Below are 15,141 nucleotides of genomic sequence, written 5' to 3'. Positions count from 1 at the left end.
TGTTGAGTTAAATTTGACTCCGGAAGAATTTTATTTGGTGGAAAGTGGTAAAAAATGATTCTTTTATTCGTAAAACTTGCAGACCTTTGGCACAGGAAACCCACAACCCAACTCCCATTGGATGCTTCACGTCACCGAGCCTGGAGTTTTAAAACCAGATCGGCGAGTTTTCAGAGTGGATCAACATGGATCCACTGAATCACTGAATTTACCTTCAGCTCTGATTTTCTAAAGACAGTGTTTTTCTTCTGAAACTGTGTTCACCAGCGAACCAAACCGTGGCCTTCAGCTTTCCCGCAAGTGTTCTTCACACGTGTGAGACCCACCGCACGTCCAGGGCGACGGCGGTCCGGTGTGAGACGATCCGCAGCGCCCTGCGGGAACAGCGAATCCCCGCCGGTGTGCCCAGGAGGCTCAGCACCAATCCAAGCTCTCACCTATTAAAAGGAAACAGATCGCCGCCTCAAAGAGAGGGCAAAATCCACACTAATAGCTGCAAAGGCCCGACGCAGACCCACACACACACACACACACACACACTCACTCACTCACTCACAGAAAGGACAGACAGTGATGAATTGTACTGGGAAAATCCCCACAGCACAGTTCCTTCAAAGGCAAAAAAAACCTGCAAAGCTCTTCAAGGCAGATCCTCGCAGCACTCGGAGAGTGTTTGCTTTCCTCCAGTGAGGAGAATTAGGCCGAATAAAAGCACTGGAAAGTCATTCAGACACTTTATTAAGATCTCAAGTCATAAAGCCACTGGAAAGCCATCGGATCTACGGCCATTTGGGCGCCGTCTCCTATGGACAGCGCTCAAGGAGCCTGATGCACGGCGTACATCTGGGATAGCGCTTTAGCGCTCGGTCTGCTGTACCGGAGTCCAGTTGAGAAAACACTTGCAGAGGTGAGCTGCGGACCGGCATTTCTTTTGTGAGCCGGCGCCGCCGCGGTCCACCCGAATGCGGCGGCGGCTGAAACCTGCAAGCGTACCGAGCACATGGGACACGTTGCAGTCACGCCAGGAAGGTTTTACCCCTTCCAAAAGTTACCAGATATGGTCATAAACTGTCAATGCGCTGTATCATGCACTGGTCCAGACACACACCACAAAAAAAAAAAAGAAAAAAAGACAGCCTATAAAGACCATACAGGTAAAGTCAGAGCTGAGATGGAAAAAAATACACTTTTACAACTCACCACTGGAATATGGTTCTTTAACTTGAGTTAAATACAGGTGTTTTCACATCTGTGGCCAAACCGGTATGAATGAGCTGCTTTATCAGCTGTTGAATTACCAAGACAACTCTATCGGTTCAGGAAGTTATCGAATATATTGTAACAGCAAAACAAATCTCAGTACAGCAAAGCAATTAAAAACAAAATATGGACGATGTAGCAAAGGTCAACGCTTTGGAAAAAAGAAGATCAAAAGGAGAAAGTTAGAGAATACGGAAAGACAAGTGTGCACAACACATGGAATCTGCTTTTCTGTGATCTGACTCACATAACCGACATCCTATACTCATGAAGACAGATGTACAAAACTGATCATGTGTGTAATTATAAGTGTATAATGAATACAGTTAACAAAATCAGCTTCATCACAAGTGCTGGCAATATCATGTTTGCACCCATACAGTATTTATAGATCCGGACCAACACAGGCTGTGAAAACTCTTCGCCTTTTAAATATTTCATTAAATAGTGCCCGTCTGTTTGTATTGATCAGCAGTCTTTAAATCTGCTCGTTTCGGTCCTATCAATGCTTTCACTTATTCCTTCTATGCAAATTTGCATCCTGTAGCTTTGTGGCATTTTATGATCGTCCGGGCAGGCTGGCTTTAACACAACCTACATTCACTCGTACACACCCAGACACACTCACACACACACACACACACACACACACACACACACACACACTTTTATAGCTATTTAACTCAACTGTTACAGAGCAGCAGTGATTCTTTTACAAGCTCCTGGCGGAGAGGAACGCCTCCTCCAGATCCTTTACTGTATTGAGTCAGAATATGAGACCTGATGAGCCTCTTTTTAAAAGATTGTTTTCTTATAAACTTCACCTGGATTTTTATCTTGGTGCAATGTAGAAAGCCTTCCTTCAGTTCCCGCTCTAACCCGAGTGTTCCGATACTGTCGGAGTCTGCACGCCTCAGTTAGCATCCTCTCTTGGGTTACACAGCTGTCCCGTAAAGCCCTCCTCTTCCTATCTCCATATAATGTGTCTTTCTTGTCTCACTGCCGCCGTGTCTGGGCCTTGTAAAGGTTTACTTTCGCCAGATGCCGGCTGCCTTGTTAAGCTCAGTCTATTTGTCCCATTGTAGTTGGGCTCGGTTAATAAGCTGCGCATGGCTGAACATGGAGTCAACAATTCAAGAAGTTCCTCTCGGCTATGTGTGGTGTAGGTGTCAGCTTCCTGGAGGCTCGGAGCGCCTGAAAACACTCTTTTTATGAAGTGAAAGCACTGGTTAGCTTGTTGAGGTGTACTCTTTTCGATTGATCCTAGCACTTCAACTTAATTCTTCTCGTCGATGGGTTTTTGAGTGGCTAATCTTTAAACAATGTGATATCTTAATACCAAAACAAAGAAAATATATTTACATATCAATATATCTTCAATAAAATACCAGCAGAATAGTGATTTTCTTTTTCGTTTTTGTACATTTCACAGGAGCATCAAGGTAAAACATCCAAACTCTGCTCTCTGCTCATCTCATTTCTTCTCCTCCTGCCTTCCTCCTCATCCTCCTTCTGACACCCGAACAAAGAGCCGCGCTCTGACGTCCGCCTGACGCTCGCCCGGCTATTTTCTTTCCTCGCCCTCGCAGTCTCAGACATGGCTGCCAGAGAGAGAGACCGCTCCATAGCCGTAAAGGCGTCCTCTGATAGATAAAACTTGTCGGTGGAGGATATGAAAGGTTTGCCGTCGGACACTGGAGCCTCTACATCACCGTGTCTGAGGCTCCTTGTTTCTGTAACTCGATCTCCTCTGACTGGTTCGCCGTGTCTCCAGTTATCCCCTTCTTATGACTCTCTCTGTGCCAGAGGGACCGCGCTGGGCTGGGAAATAATGAGAAAATAAAATATGGTACTGGACGGTCTGAACAGGATCACATGACGGGGAAATTTTATTGTCATCTTTGTTTAGATCTAGAATGACTTTTCCCTTCACTTCTCTTCTCTGCTCTTCGTGCGTCTTCAGAGATGAGCCATACTTGCAAATGCCGTGATTTTACTGCTGCATTGCCTTACAGGAACTCGCTTCAGTGGGATCGGACAGGAGCAGGGGTGTTTTTAGCCGCCCCTGGGGCCTCGGGGACGAGGCACCATGTGTGGGCCCCCGACTCTTCTCTTTTTACTTTCTTCATTTTTCAACCTGTTTCACAGTAGCAGCACCAGACAGGAAGTGGCGAGCATGGGACGGTATTACGAAGACTTCCACTGTTTTGTTGATGTCTGAAGGCTTATTAATGCTCCACATCCATGAAACAGATGTCATCGTCTATGTTAGGATTGTTTTTGTTTTTCCTTCCTTTTTTGTTCCTGTGGAGTGCTTTTATCATGTTTCAGTTCAGTTAACTTAAACACGATTTATTGATAAATGCAGTGGGTGATTTAAAGGGAGTCTCAAGCTGTAGCCATCAAACAGCACTGGTTGGTGCGCTTTTATTGCAATATTTTTAATAGAAAATGAAGTTGAGTATTAAGCATTAAGTGTATTATTATTTATTAATGTATTTGTCTTTTTTTTTTAGTTTCTGGGACTGACAACCCTCTGTAAGACCACTGGTATTGTAGCCTCTATTGTACATGGCTCTATGTCTATTTGTTTATTGATATGTATTCGTGTCGACTTGTATGTTTCTGTCTCCTGATATATGTCCATGTGTTTGTTGATATATGCCTGTCTACTGATATATCTCTATGTTGTGTCTACTGATAGATATCTGTCATTTTTTTTCAATTCAGTGTTTCTCATTCAAACTTTACATCTACTACACCATCGTCTGCATAAGTGGAAACACATTTCTTATATAGACCAGTGGGCCAATACAATGAATTAAAATGGTTTGAATTAACTTGAATGTTACTGATCTCTGTGTGCAAAAGAGCAATGTGAAAACTACAGTGTTATTGTTCAAAATGTGAAACTTTTTCGGAAACAAATTGACAAAAATGATGCCGCTTCCAGTCAATTGTTTCTGGATAAAATGTAAAATGTTAAACCTGAATATGGAGTTGGACATATAATGTTAACCTATAAATATGAATAAAATATTTCTATATCTGCAGCATTTCAATTTCAAGTCTGAATCTCTCCTAATTCACAAACGATATTTCAGGAACAATGTTTAAAGTAGGATAGTTTAAATTAGTCACAGGAAAAACCAACATGCTGATCCGGCTGTTGAAATTTTAGGAAGGAAAACTGTTGGAGAAAAATGTTAATCACAGCGAAGAATTCAGGCAAACTGCTGTCAGTATCAGAAATCAAGCCTTCCACCTCGAGTTGATGTAAACACTGATGTTTTCATGGAGATTTATATGATTTCAACAATGCTTGATGTCCAGGACAAATCTCCGTCAGCTGATGAGTTCAAATATTTGAAATCTTGGTTACATTAACTTCAATAAAGCCCCAAATATTTTGGCTGTTGGTTTGCGTAGCTGCAGCGATTCATCACGCAGGAGCAAATCATCATTCCAGCCTAACAGCTTCCAGACCGGTGGTTACCGACTTAACAAACACTGCCACCGCTCCCCAGTCTGTGATGGGCGCCGTCGCTGTCGTCCCGGCGCTTCCTGACCCCCGGGGGCCGGCTCGGCTGGCACCGGGCTCTGCTGGTTAGCACTGGGGCCATTTAGAGCTGATTATACGGCGCTGGCTGCGCCATAAAGGTTCCCTTCATGAGCGATCGCCCCGACAAACCGCACGCCCCACTGTCAATATGACGGCTGTTGCCAGGCTGGCCGAGCACAGTTTGATGGAATGCGGGGAGTTTAATCAGAAGACAAACGCCATATTTTGAGCAGTTTGTTTTTACAGCTCAGACATATGCGTGTGTGTGTGTAAAGTATTTGAGTGAGTACGTCCCTTTTCAAACATGCATTAGACGTGTACTTTCTGCCTACATGCGTACTTGTGTGCATTAGAGATCAAGGAAGAACATGTAAGTTTGTATATGCAAATAGATTTTAAAGCAATTCGTGTGTGTGTGTGTGTGTGTGTGTGTGTGTGTGTGTGTGTCAGTGTGGCCACCCATGACGGCTGTGGAGCCTCGGAGTCACACAGCTTGAATCAACAGCGAGACAAAACACATGTGAACCCCGCTGAGTCTCTCTGTAAGTAGCCGGTTAATGGACCTGCCCTGAAAACACAAACAGCGCACAATCGCACAGTCGCGCCCTTCATGCATCTGCGCTGTTTTGACAGTTCTGTCTCATTTTGTCAACAATGAAAACGCCTTGAGAGGCACCCTGCGATGAATGTTCTCGCTGGGAAAACTGACCCCGGCTCCTGATCTGGAGCCTAATGAACTTCTGATTCGCCTTCCTGTGGCTTTCTGTGTATTTTCGTGCCCTCAATCGCCGCGTTTACTGGAGGAAAGAAGACAAATCTGAATGTCTTAGAAACAACCGTCTCAGGGTAAATGATAGCTTTAGGTTCTCATTTGGCCAAGCAGAGCTTCCATGCCTTCCTTCCATGTGCACAATAAGACAAACATAATATCAGTGTTTTAATAACTCGTGCTTGATTGGTATATCAAGTTTGAAGTCGCTGAGAAAAGAGAGGTAAATCTCACTTTTAAAGAAAACCAAAATAAAGGGCTTTGAGTGAGGATTACTTTTAACATCTGTCTTCGGCCAAATATAGACGGCCGTTTAGGCTCAAATCTTTACCAAACTAATAATAAATAAGGCGGTCTGGAACTGGATTAAAATCAGACGCAACCTCCCCGAACGCCACATATGAGAAGGAGACTTTGGCAGGGGAGAGATTTAAAGGAGACTGTACACCTTGTCTCGGTGCTTATGAAAGATGCAGGATAAATAAATGCAGGACCGGTTTTGGGTCCATTTTTCCTTAAACACATGTAAAAAGCCCGTGGCTGCCGGTGCCAGGCCGCCACGGCTGGCTTCTGTAGGTCTGGAGAGCTCGTTCTGCCTTCTGTACGGCCCTCGTCTTCTTCTATAGCCGCATTTGTTTCCCTAATTGATCGTTGATTAGTTTGATTTGAGACAGGCCCATGACGACAGCCTTCAGAAATAAATAAGCTTGAATTCGAAGTAGAATTCGAGCAGCTCCCTCCGTCGCGGCCAAGGACTTTAGGAAAACTATGCATTAAATCAGCTCCAAGGTGAACGGACCGACGGCATTCAGTGTGATTAGATGGAGTGGATGTGGACGGAGTTCCGTCTTGATGGGTCTGTTCTATCCAAACCTTAAACTCTGCGGCTTTTCCAGACCCTGAGCGGGACCCCCGTTCTGGCCCGGAGGTGGCTTTTAGCCCGGTCAAGTCCACATTGCGTTGGAATGGCGCCTAGCACGCTCACTAACCACCGCGCCGTTGATGTGGAGCGGATAAATAACAGAAATCCGTGTCTTCCCATATGTCAATAAGTTCAAACCGTTTACGGGAATGCGTTCTTCCAAATCCCAACGGACTCAAATAACCTCCGAATATTCAGTGTGTGTATCAAAAACCGCAGAGAGTTCAGCCAGACGCACAACGATGCAGATCCAACCATGAAGAAGACACATCCTGTAACACAAGAGGAGGGATGAATCTACCTGTAGGTTTGATACTATTCGAGTATCTGCTCACTTACGGACGACTTCCTGTCCTTAAAGAAAACCGCGTGTTCTCCTCCCTCGGTGAAAAACAACGAGGCGATCCATCACAATAAGCGCGGAGACGACGTGTTTATCCTCACGTTACTGTGCTGAGTCGTGTTTTCAGATCAGGAATGCATGACGCCACGCTCCGCTTCCTGCCATCACCTGATGCCCGCAGGAGGAAACAGAGGCCAGGCAGGAAGCCATCCCTCACAGCTCTCATATTGCTCTGGCACCTTCAGGATCCAAAACTTTTCTTCCTCTTTTTTTTTTTTTATTTTGAAAAAAAAAAAAATCCAATATGTTTAAACATTTCCTCCAAAACCACATTCAACTCAAATCTAATATAATATCATAATTATAATAACCAACTTGAAATGTTTCCTTTAATATTATATTATTTGTAAATGATTTTTTTTTTTTTTATGTAAATAACCACAAGGGTAATAAATCCAGGGCCTGCACACATCAGATTTTGAGCTGACATAAGTGAAATGAGCGTCTGGATGTGCACTGCTGCATGAGAGTTTAAGTTAGAAAAGCAGAAGACGGTTAAATGGCCTGTAACCCTCCCTGACACTGATACCCCACAGCAGGGTAAAATAAATGGCTCTGCTAATGTCTATTCAACATTTCTCCGCTACATTTTCACCCAGCCAGGAAACCCGCAGTCTGTCCGATCTAGCCCATATCTAAAGACAATACAGGCCGGCCTTCCAGCCGCGGCGCAGAGGGGGCTTTTGAATGGCGGTCAAAGGAGATCATGTTTTGTGTCCCGTTTAGCGGTTTTGGGGGAGGAAAGACGGAAATCAAAGGAGCGTCTTTGGTCGAAACAAAGATGGTCTGTGTCTGGTCTCGGGCTTGTGATTAATGGAGCCGTGGCGAGGGTACAGTAAGTCAGGGAACACGCTCACGGGCAGCCGAACAGAGCCGGGCACCTGGAGATAGAATATCCGTCTCGGGGAGAAGGGATGACACGTTTTATGCGGTGAAAGGCTAAACCCCGCCAGCCGGCTCAGCTGTGTTTCTCACACACACACACACACACACACACACACACACACACTCACACTGGAGCTGGAGGAGCTTCAACTGTCATCAAGAGCTGAGGATGGAATCTTAGTTAGTAAGAATAATGGCGTTATTATTGCAGTGAGGTAATGGCAGATGGAGGGGGCTTACACACAAACACACACACTCTTACATGCTCACACTCACACTTACACACCCACAAATTCATACACAAACACACACAGATACACCTTGACGTATACATCGGCATGCATGCACGTGAGCACGCATGCACGCACACGCACACAGATTCTTGCTACAAAACGGAACCTAACATTTCACTGCTGCTCTATAATAAATACTCAGAGACGATCTCAACATCCATGGAGCATGTTTCCCTCTGTGAAGTCGGTATCATTCAGCTCAGTCCAATAACTCCACTCTTTCATTTCACAGGAGTGGGAACATTCATTTCACTGAACAAAGATGTTTTTTGGGAAACTTTATGCAAACTGATCCCCACAGTTGCGGTGTAAATTGAATACCCTCCTTTTCTTTATGTATATGTGCCTGTTAAATGGTGACGTATGATCTCACACTGAAGAATTTTGACTGATTGAACTCTAGTTCAGTCTGTGGATGCAAAATTAGAGGGCAGATTCCTAATAATGGCACATCCAGGAACTCATGAGCAATTATGCATGCCGCACATCCATACATTCACATGCAGAACAAAAAACACGATAACATAAATATTTCAAGACTCAAAAAGTCCTGCTTCCTGTGTGCAGATACGACATGGACCCAGGAGATCATCGCGCTGGTCGTCAGAAGAGGGGATTCAGCGTCGGTGGAGACTCAGCCCAACTGGGACCGGGTCCCGTGGCTGGAGGAGAACCCTCAACCTGGAGGAGAGGCCGTCTCCACGCATGTTCACCACACACTTCCACCACGACATGATGCCCCCATCCTACTTCCAAGTGAAGCCAAAGGTACCCTGACCAAAGCCTGGAGAGTGAATTGTTGGGTTTTTACCAACTGATATCTTCTGCTATCGAAAACAATCAGAAATTAAAGGCAAATTAAGTGAATTCAGTTCAGTTTTATTTCTATAGCTCTGAATACAAAACAGTCATGTCACAGCACTGAGAGAGAGAGAGAGAGAGGGAGAGAGAGAGAGAGAGAGAGAGAGAGAGAGAGAGAGAGAGAGAGAAAGTTGCCCTAGCAACCGTTGCTAGCGAAGGCAACAGTGGCAGCCTCATTTGCATATTGCTTTGCTCTGGCTGTGATGTCATCAGTGATGTCATCAGACAGCTTCAGCCTGCAGCTTGGTCTGGTTCTCCTGTCACAACTACCAGAAGCCCCCAGTGGAGCAGCTGCTAGAGCACCGACAGAGCCGTTTTCGAGTCGATAGTTCACGTTCACTGAATACACATTCAGAGAGAACAGCGACAGCACCGACTGACGAATTAGTTAGAACGTTTGAGTTTTGTTCAGCACATTTGAGTTTTGTTCAGCACATTTGAGTTTTGTTCAGCACATTTGAGTTTTTTTTCAACACATTTGAGTTTTGTTCAGCACATTTGAGTTTTGTTCAGCACATTTGAGTTTTATTGAACACATTTGTGAAAATGACTGAATATCAGCATCCCAGGGGGAGAGGAGGATTCCCCAGGAACCCCCGCCGTCGTAATCATTGTCCTCCTGAGTTTTTAGAAATGCGCGCTCATATTGATGAGCTCATTCAGACGGTTACAGACCGCGAGATGAAGATTCTGGAGTTAAAAAAAGAGCTGAGGGAGAAAACAGGAAAATGTGAGGAGTTTCTTGACGATCAGAAGGAGCTGATGAAAAGAACTGGCCAACTGGAGGAGGACCAGGGAAAGATAAACCAGGAGAGGCAACACAGTGAAGACAAATCAGTGAAGGAGGAGCTCCGCAAGATGTCTGAACTGCTGCAGGCAGAGAGAAAGAAGGCGACCAGGGCCGAGGCAGATAACCTCACACTCCAGAAGCACATTGGAGGCTTCAAAAGAGAAGTGGATGAACTGAAGGGGAGGCTGAGGGACTCAGATGTGATGCTTTCTCAATATAAGAAGGAAAATGGGAGGATGTGTGCAATGCTGAAGAAATCATCTGAGCTGCTGGTTGACCGAAGAAAACAGGAGCTGCAAAGAGAACAAGAATGGAAAATGAACCATGAAGTTCTTGAGAAGAAGCTGGAGCAGGAGGTGGAGGAGAGGAAGAGGGTGGAGAATGAGGTGTCATTGGCTGAGAAGTCCCTCCGTGCTGAGATGGAGTCCCTCCAGTCTGACACAGAGACGCTCCGGTCTGACATGGAGACCCTCCAGTTTGAGAAAGACAGCCTCTGGGCTGAAAACAAGAGCCTCCAGGAAGAGATGGAGACCCTCCAGTTTGAGAAAGACAGCCTCTGGGCTGAAAACAAGAGTCTCCAGGAAGAGATGGAGACCCTCCAGTTTGAGAAAGACAGCCTCTGGGCTGAAAACAAGAGTCTCCAGGAAGAGATGGAGTCCCTGCGGGCTGAGAAAGACAGCCTCCGGGCTGAAATGGAGAAACTCCGCACTGAGAAGGAGAGCCTCCGGGCTGAGAAAGATAGCTTCCAATCTGAGAAGATCAGATTACAGGAGGCCAACAGGGTTTTAGAGGAGACAATTCAGGCCAAGAAAGAGAAAAAAAGAGGCTTCTGGAGGCATCGTGGCAAGAAGAGACACAATGGAGAGAAGAAGGTGGAGAAAACGAAAGTTGTCTCTGAAGAGACAAAAGATTTAGATGACAACTGGACAACTGAGGGCACGATCACAGCTTCAGGGACCGAAGCAGTCAAAGATTTGGAGGCGCTGGCAACAAAACAGGACACCAAGAGGGACCACAAGAACGACGGGCACAAGGGTTTCTGGAGAAGGCTGTTTCAGAGGAGGAAGAAGAGTGACCTTGGTCAATAAGAGGAGGGAAGCTGCTGCTGGGGGGCCGGCGCTTCTACCATCCAAGACAGACACAAGAAGTTTAAAACAGTAACATCGATGGGGCCATTACACTGTTAAAATCCGAGGGCGCATAAGGCATGCACGCACATGAAAAAGAGATCTGCACACAAAGCTGTAGAGGAACTTCACACCGGCTGTATTTCCACTGGATACATTTTACTGACGGCTGGATTCAACCTGCAGCCACAACAGATTTATTCCAGTGGGGGCTAAAGCTTGTAGCTGCTGCTGCATCATGCAATGCTTCTGCTCCGCATCTGCTAGCGTTTTCACAATGCTTTACTTTCACATGCAGGCATTGTGAAAATGATAGCAACGGCAATTTGCATTTGACATGTGCACACAGCTCCTCTGCAGCTCCACGTGCTGTGGTTTCTCCACAAAAAAAGAGTCAATTTGAGCATTAAATAGAAAAAAAAAATCAATAAATAAAATAAATATTAAAACGCAAGTGTTTATCTTGTCAAAATGTGTGATCATTTGGATTTCAGTGAGAAAATTTCTCTCCAAAATGCATTGGAGCAGACGGGAGAAAATTCTGTACTCTCCTCAACCAAATGCATCTGGAGAAAAACCTGTTTAAGAAAGAGGAAAAAATGAAGCATCGCGGGAATCACAAGGAAACCCCCCCCAAACGAGGACAGTCCAAGACCATGGTAATCCCATCGCAGTATAGTGTGTTTCTCCCATATTGCATCTAAATTGAAAAAATATCTTACAATTCAAGCAGTTTTCACCTGTAACATTATTGTAATTGCAACGAATGACATCTGATCTGACACACTGACTCAAGCAACAACGTTCTACTGCTGCAGCTGCAGCGTGTTACACTATACTTTCTTAAAACATATTGAAACGTGCATTATGAGCATGTTAAAGTGAAAACCCCTTCCCCTGCTTCCCTGTTGCTATGAAGACTCAAACTGCGGCTCCATTTATGCTGTCTTTTTAAAGTTGTGGCACACGCCCTTAATCCCGGGTGAAACTATTCAGTTGATCTTATTCTTGTCAGAGTGATAGCATTTACCTTTAATGGCACACACACATACACACACACGTGAAGCAGATAATAAATGATTGGAAACACAGACTGCTTAGTTTCACCGTTCAGCCACTGTTCGGAAGCGGTGCTTCTTTACAGTTCATGAACAGCAGCATGCAGTTTGCTCTGACCCCAGCTGGAAGCCACTGCTGAGGGACACTGCCTCAGTGACAGCCTGTCACAGCGACAGCGGCTGAAGCTCTGCACTGCCATCTTCTGGATCGGATCACACTTGGATGTGAAATTACGCTGAGATCAAGTGGCAGCTGGTCAGGATTGATAAACCAACAGCAAGGATTCAGGAAGGAAGTAAAGACGGAACATCCAGAGTGTTGTGATGTTTAAACACACCGACGTGAGGCCAAGGGACCCGGCAATGTCTGGCTTTCCGTCTGACTGCAATATTTTGAAGCAGCTTGACCAAAACCTCTCCTAACATACTTATCCAACATGCGATACCAACAAGAAGGCATCTGTTTGTCTCTAACAAATCCAAAACATGCCAAACACCAGTCTGAGTAAACCTGTATCATGTAAACACTTCTCTCTGATTAGACTGACTTGAGTTTGAATTTACAATGATGATCAGAGCAAACTTCAACGGCATGTCGGATTGCTTTCCATCGTTGGGGCTCCATGCCTGCTTTGTGCGCGTGTCTGTTGCCATGTGACACTTCGCCCACGGTGTTTTTGGAAAAAAAAGCAGTGGCAAACCAACTAGTAGGTACAGGAGACGAGGCTTCCACATGCAACAGACGGCTGACTGCTCGTCTCTTCCTGATTAGACTTTCATTCAGTTGGAAAACCAATAATGGAAGGCTTCCAGATAAAGCTTGATTTGAGTTCCTGTCTGCGGGTCACAAACAGTCATTGTCCCAACTGGAAGACTTAGGGGACTGATTCACTGATTGATTTGGATGATGATCTTGGTGCATCCGATCACTCTATTCAGTGTTTATTTGCATGGGACAGCTGGAAAAAACTCAATCAGACTGACTGAAAAAAAGAAAAAGTAACCATGCAAATGCATTCAGAGAAAAAAACAGAACTCAGGGAACAATGCTGCAGACCACACAAACTATTGATCTCAACATCAGAGTGTGTCAGGGATTACATGAGGAGACAGCAGGATGTGAGCCAGCCGACATCCACACAGGACCTGTGGTTTGACGTTTGGAACAACTTTTCCACAGAGTTTCTTCAAAATATTGTGTCGGTGTATCAAGTGATCAACACCCTGTAAACATGTCTTACTCCAAAAGAACAGGAATATTAGGGTCTGGTGGTCTTTTGAGGAGTTCTGAGTTTGTTTGGATTAACAGCCATCAAATGTATCGTTTTCTTGAAGGTGGATCGAGAGATTAATGGAAAAAAGTGAGTCGCAAATATTTCTTTTTCATCAGCACAGTTGCAATTTTAGTTTTTGCAATTGTCGCGTAAACTGACCTCCAAAAAGCAACATCTTCATTTGATAATGTGTAAATGGGGCCTGACTGCGCTCTCGGATGAGAACGCGTGTAAAACCGTCTTCCATCTGGACGGCTGTTGGCGGCAGCTGCTGACTTTGTACTCTATCTGAACTTCGCTGATCCTTCAACAGGATTTTCTGCAACACGTTTCATCCCGGCCGCTTTCCTCGGTTGAATTTATAAGGTTCGGGGTCAAGATTCATAAATGATTCACAGTGTGGCGAGAAAGGTCTTTGTTGCCTTGAATTTTGCCAAGATCGAATGCAACAAGAATGTCTGCGGAGACGTAATAACAGGTGGAGACAATTTGACCCCGCGGGTCAAGATGCATTATGCACGAGCGGCTCTACTTGCATGCGTGCGCCCGTCCCCTTGATTCAAGCTCCAGTCCACCTTGTAGCAATCTGCGCACGCTGCGCATCAAATCACCCATTCCAGGGAGTGATTGAAACAAGATGGACATCACACTGGGAGGATGATTTGTAAATGACATGGCAACAAATTATTTACAGGGATCCGAGGATGTGGAGTTTTCGCTGGGTCAAGAAAGACTTTTATGAGATGCGATGGACGGACACTGGGGCGAGATTTACGGCTCTGGCGTGGCCCGTTCCGTCCACAGGGATCCATTAGAGGGCAGAGATAGAGGAGAGAAGGTAGATAAATGAAGAAAAGGGGAATGAATGTGCAAAAGGGAAATAAACCAGAGGAAACAGAGGAGAGAAGAAAGACCCAAAGAAAAGAGAGCTGTGGGGATTGGTGAATTCCTGTCATTCACTTTCATTATCTTCACGTCAAATAAAAAAAAAAAAAAACCACAACAGCAGCGGGGATCAGTTGCAGCACATTCCTCAGAAGTTTGATTCCTGAAGTATAAAATAAAACCAACATTTTGGCTTGAAAAATAAACGATAACTTCAAGAATCTGTACAAAAACAATCCAATACAGTGTTTTCCATACTCCATCATTACAGATAATTAGACCCTCGTCTTTTTCCCGATTTATGGGTTTGGAGCACAAGATGATCACAACGCAAATCTGTTTCGTAGAAGAGAAGCTGTAAGCTCCTTGCTCTTTAAGCAATGCCACATCAGTTGAGCTGCTTTCTGTTGCTTCCTGCTCCAGCCAGGGTTCAAAACCAGGGTAGGTTTAGGTCTCCATCAGAGGAATAGATGGTCTTTTAGTAGCTTTATGAACATTCACTTAATCCAAAAGGCGGATCATATTCTTTGCTGTGTGCATCTGAATGCAAAGTTGGAGAGACCTGTGGAAAACACCATCACCAAACCAATACTTTCAGCAGAAAACACATTTTTTACAGAACTAAAGTAGAGAAGAGAGTTGTAAAATGCTACTTTACCCAATCTCTGCATGTGCTGGAGGTTTGTTTTATATATATTTTCTAGCTTTTGCATAAAGTTATTTGATCTGGTTGAGTTATTTTATATGATACAGTTATGTACTACATGGGTGAGAGACTTGCAAGTGACTGAAATGCCTTCTGGTTATTTTTTTTAAACTATACTTTCTTGCCCTTCTTCAGGGAGGGGTTGGGAATACGTGACATCTGTGAGCGATCATGGGGACTCTACAAACAAGCCATCAATCCAACCGAAAGGTAAATATTTCTACCTGAATCTTTGGGATTTGCAGTGTTTTTAATGCTGTCTCAAGTAATTTGGTTGGAGCCAGACAAACAGAGAAGGCATGCATCAATTTACCACAAAAGAGCCAAAAATGTAAAGCTTTTCAGC

The sequence above is a fragment of the Salarias fasciatus genome, chromosome 8 (genome assembly GCF_902148845.1).
Source record: "Salarias fasciatus chromosome 8, fSalaFa1.1, whole genome shotgun sequence".
Lineage (NCBI taxonomy): Eukaryota > Metazoa > Chordata > Actinopteri > Blenniiformes > Blenniidae > Salarias > Salarias fasciatus.
The sequence above is the reverse complement of the archived record's forward strand: the minus strand, read 5'-3'. Positions refer to the sequence as shown.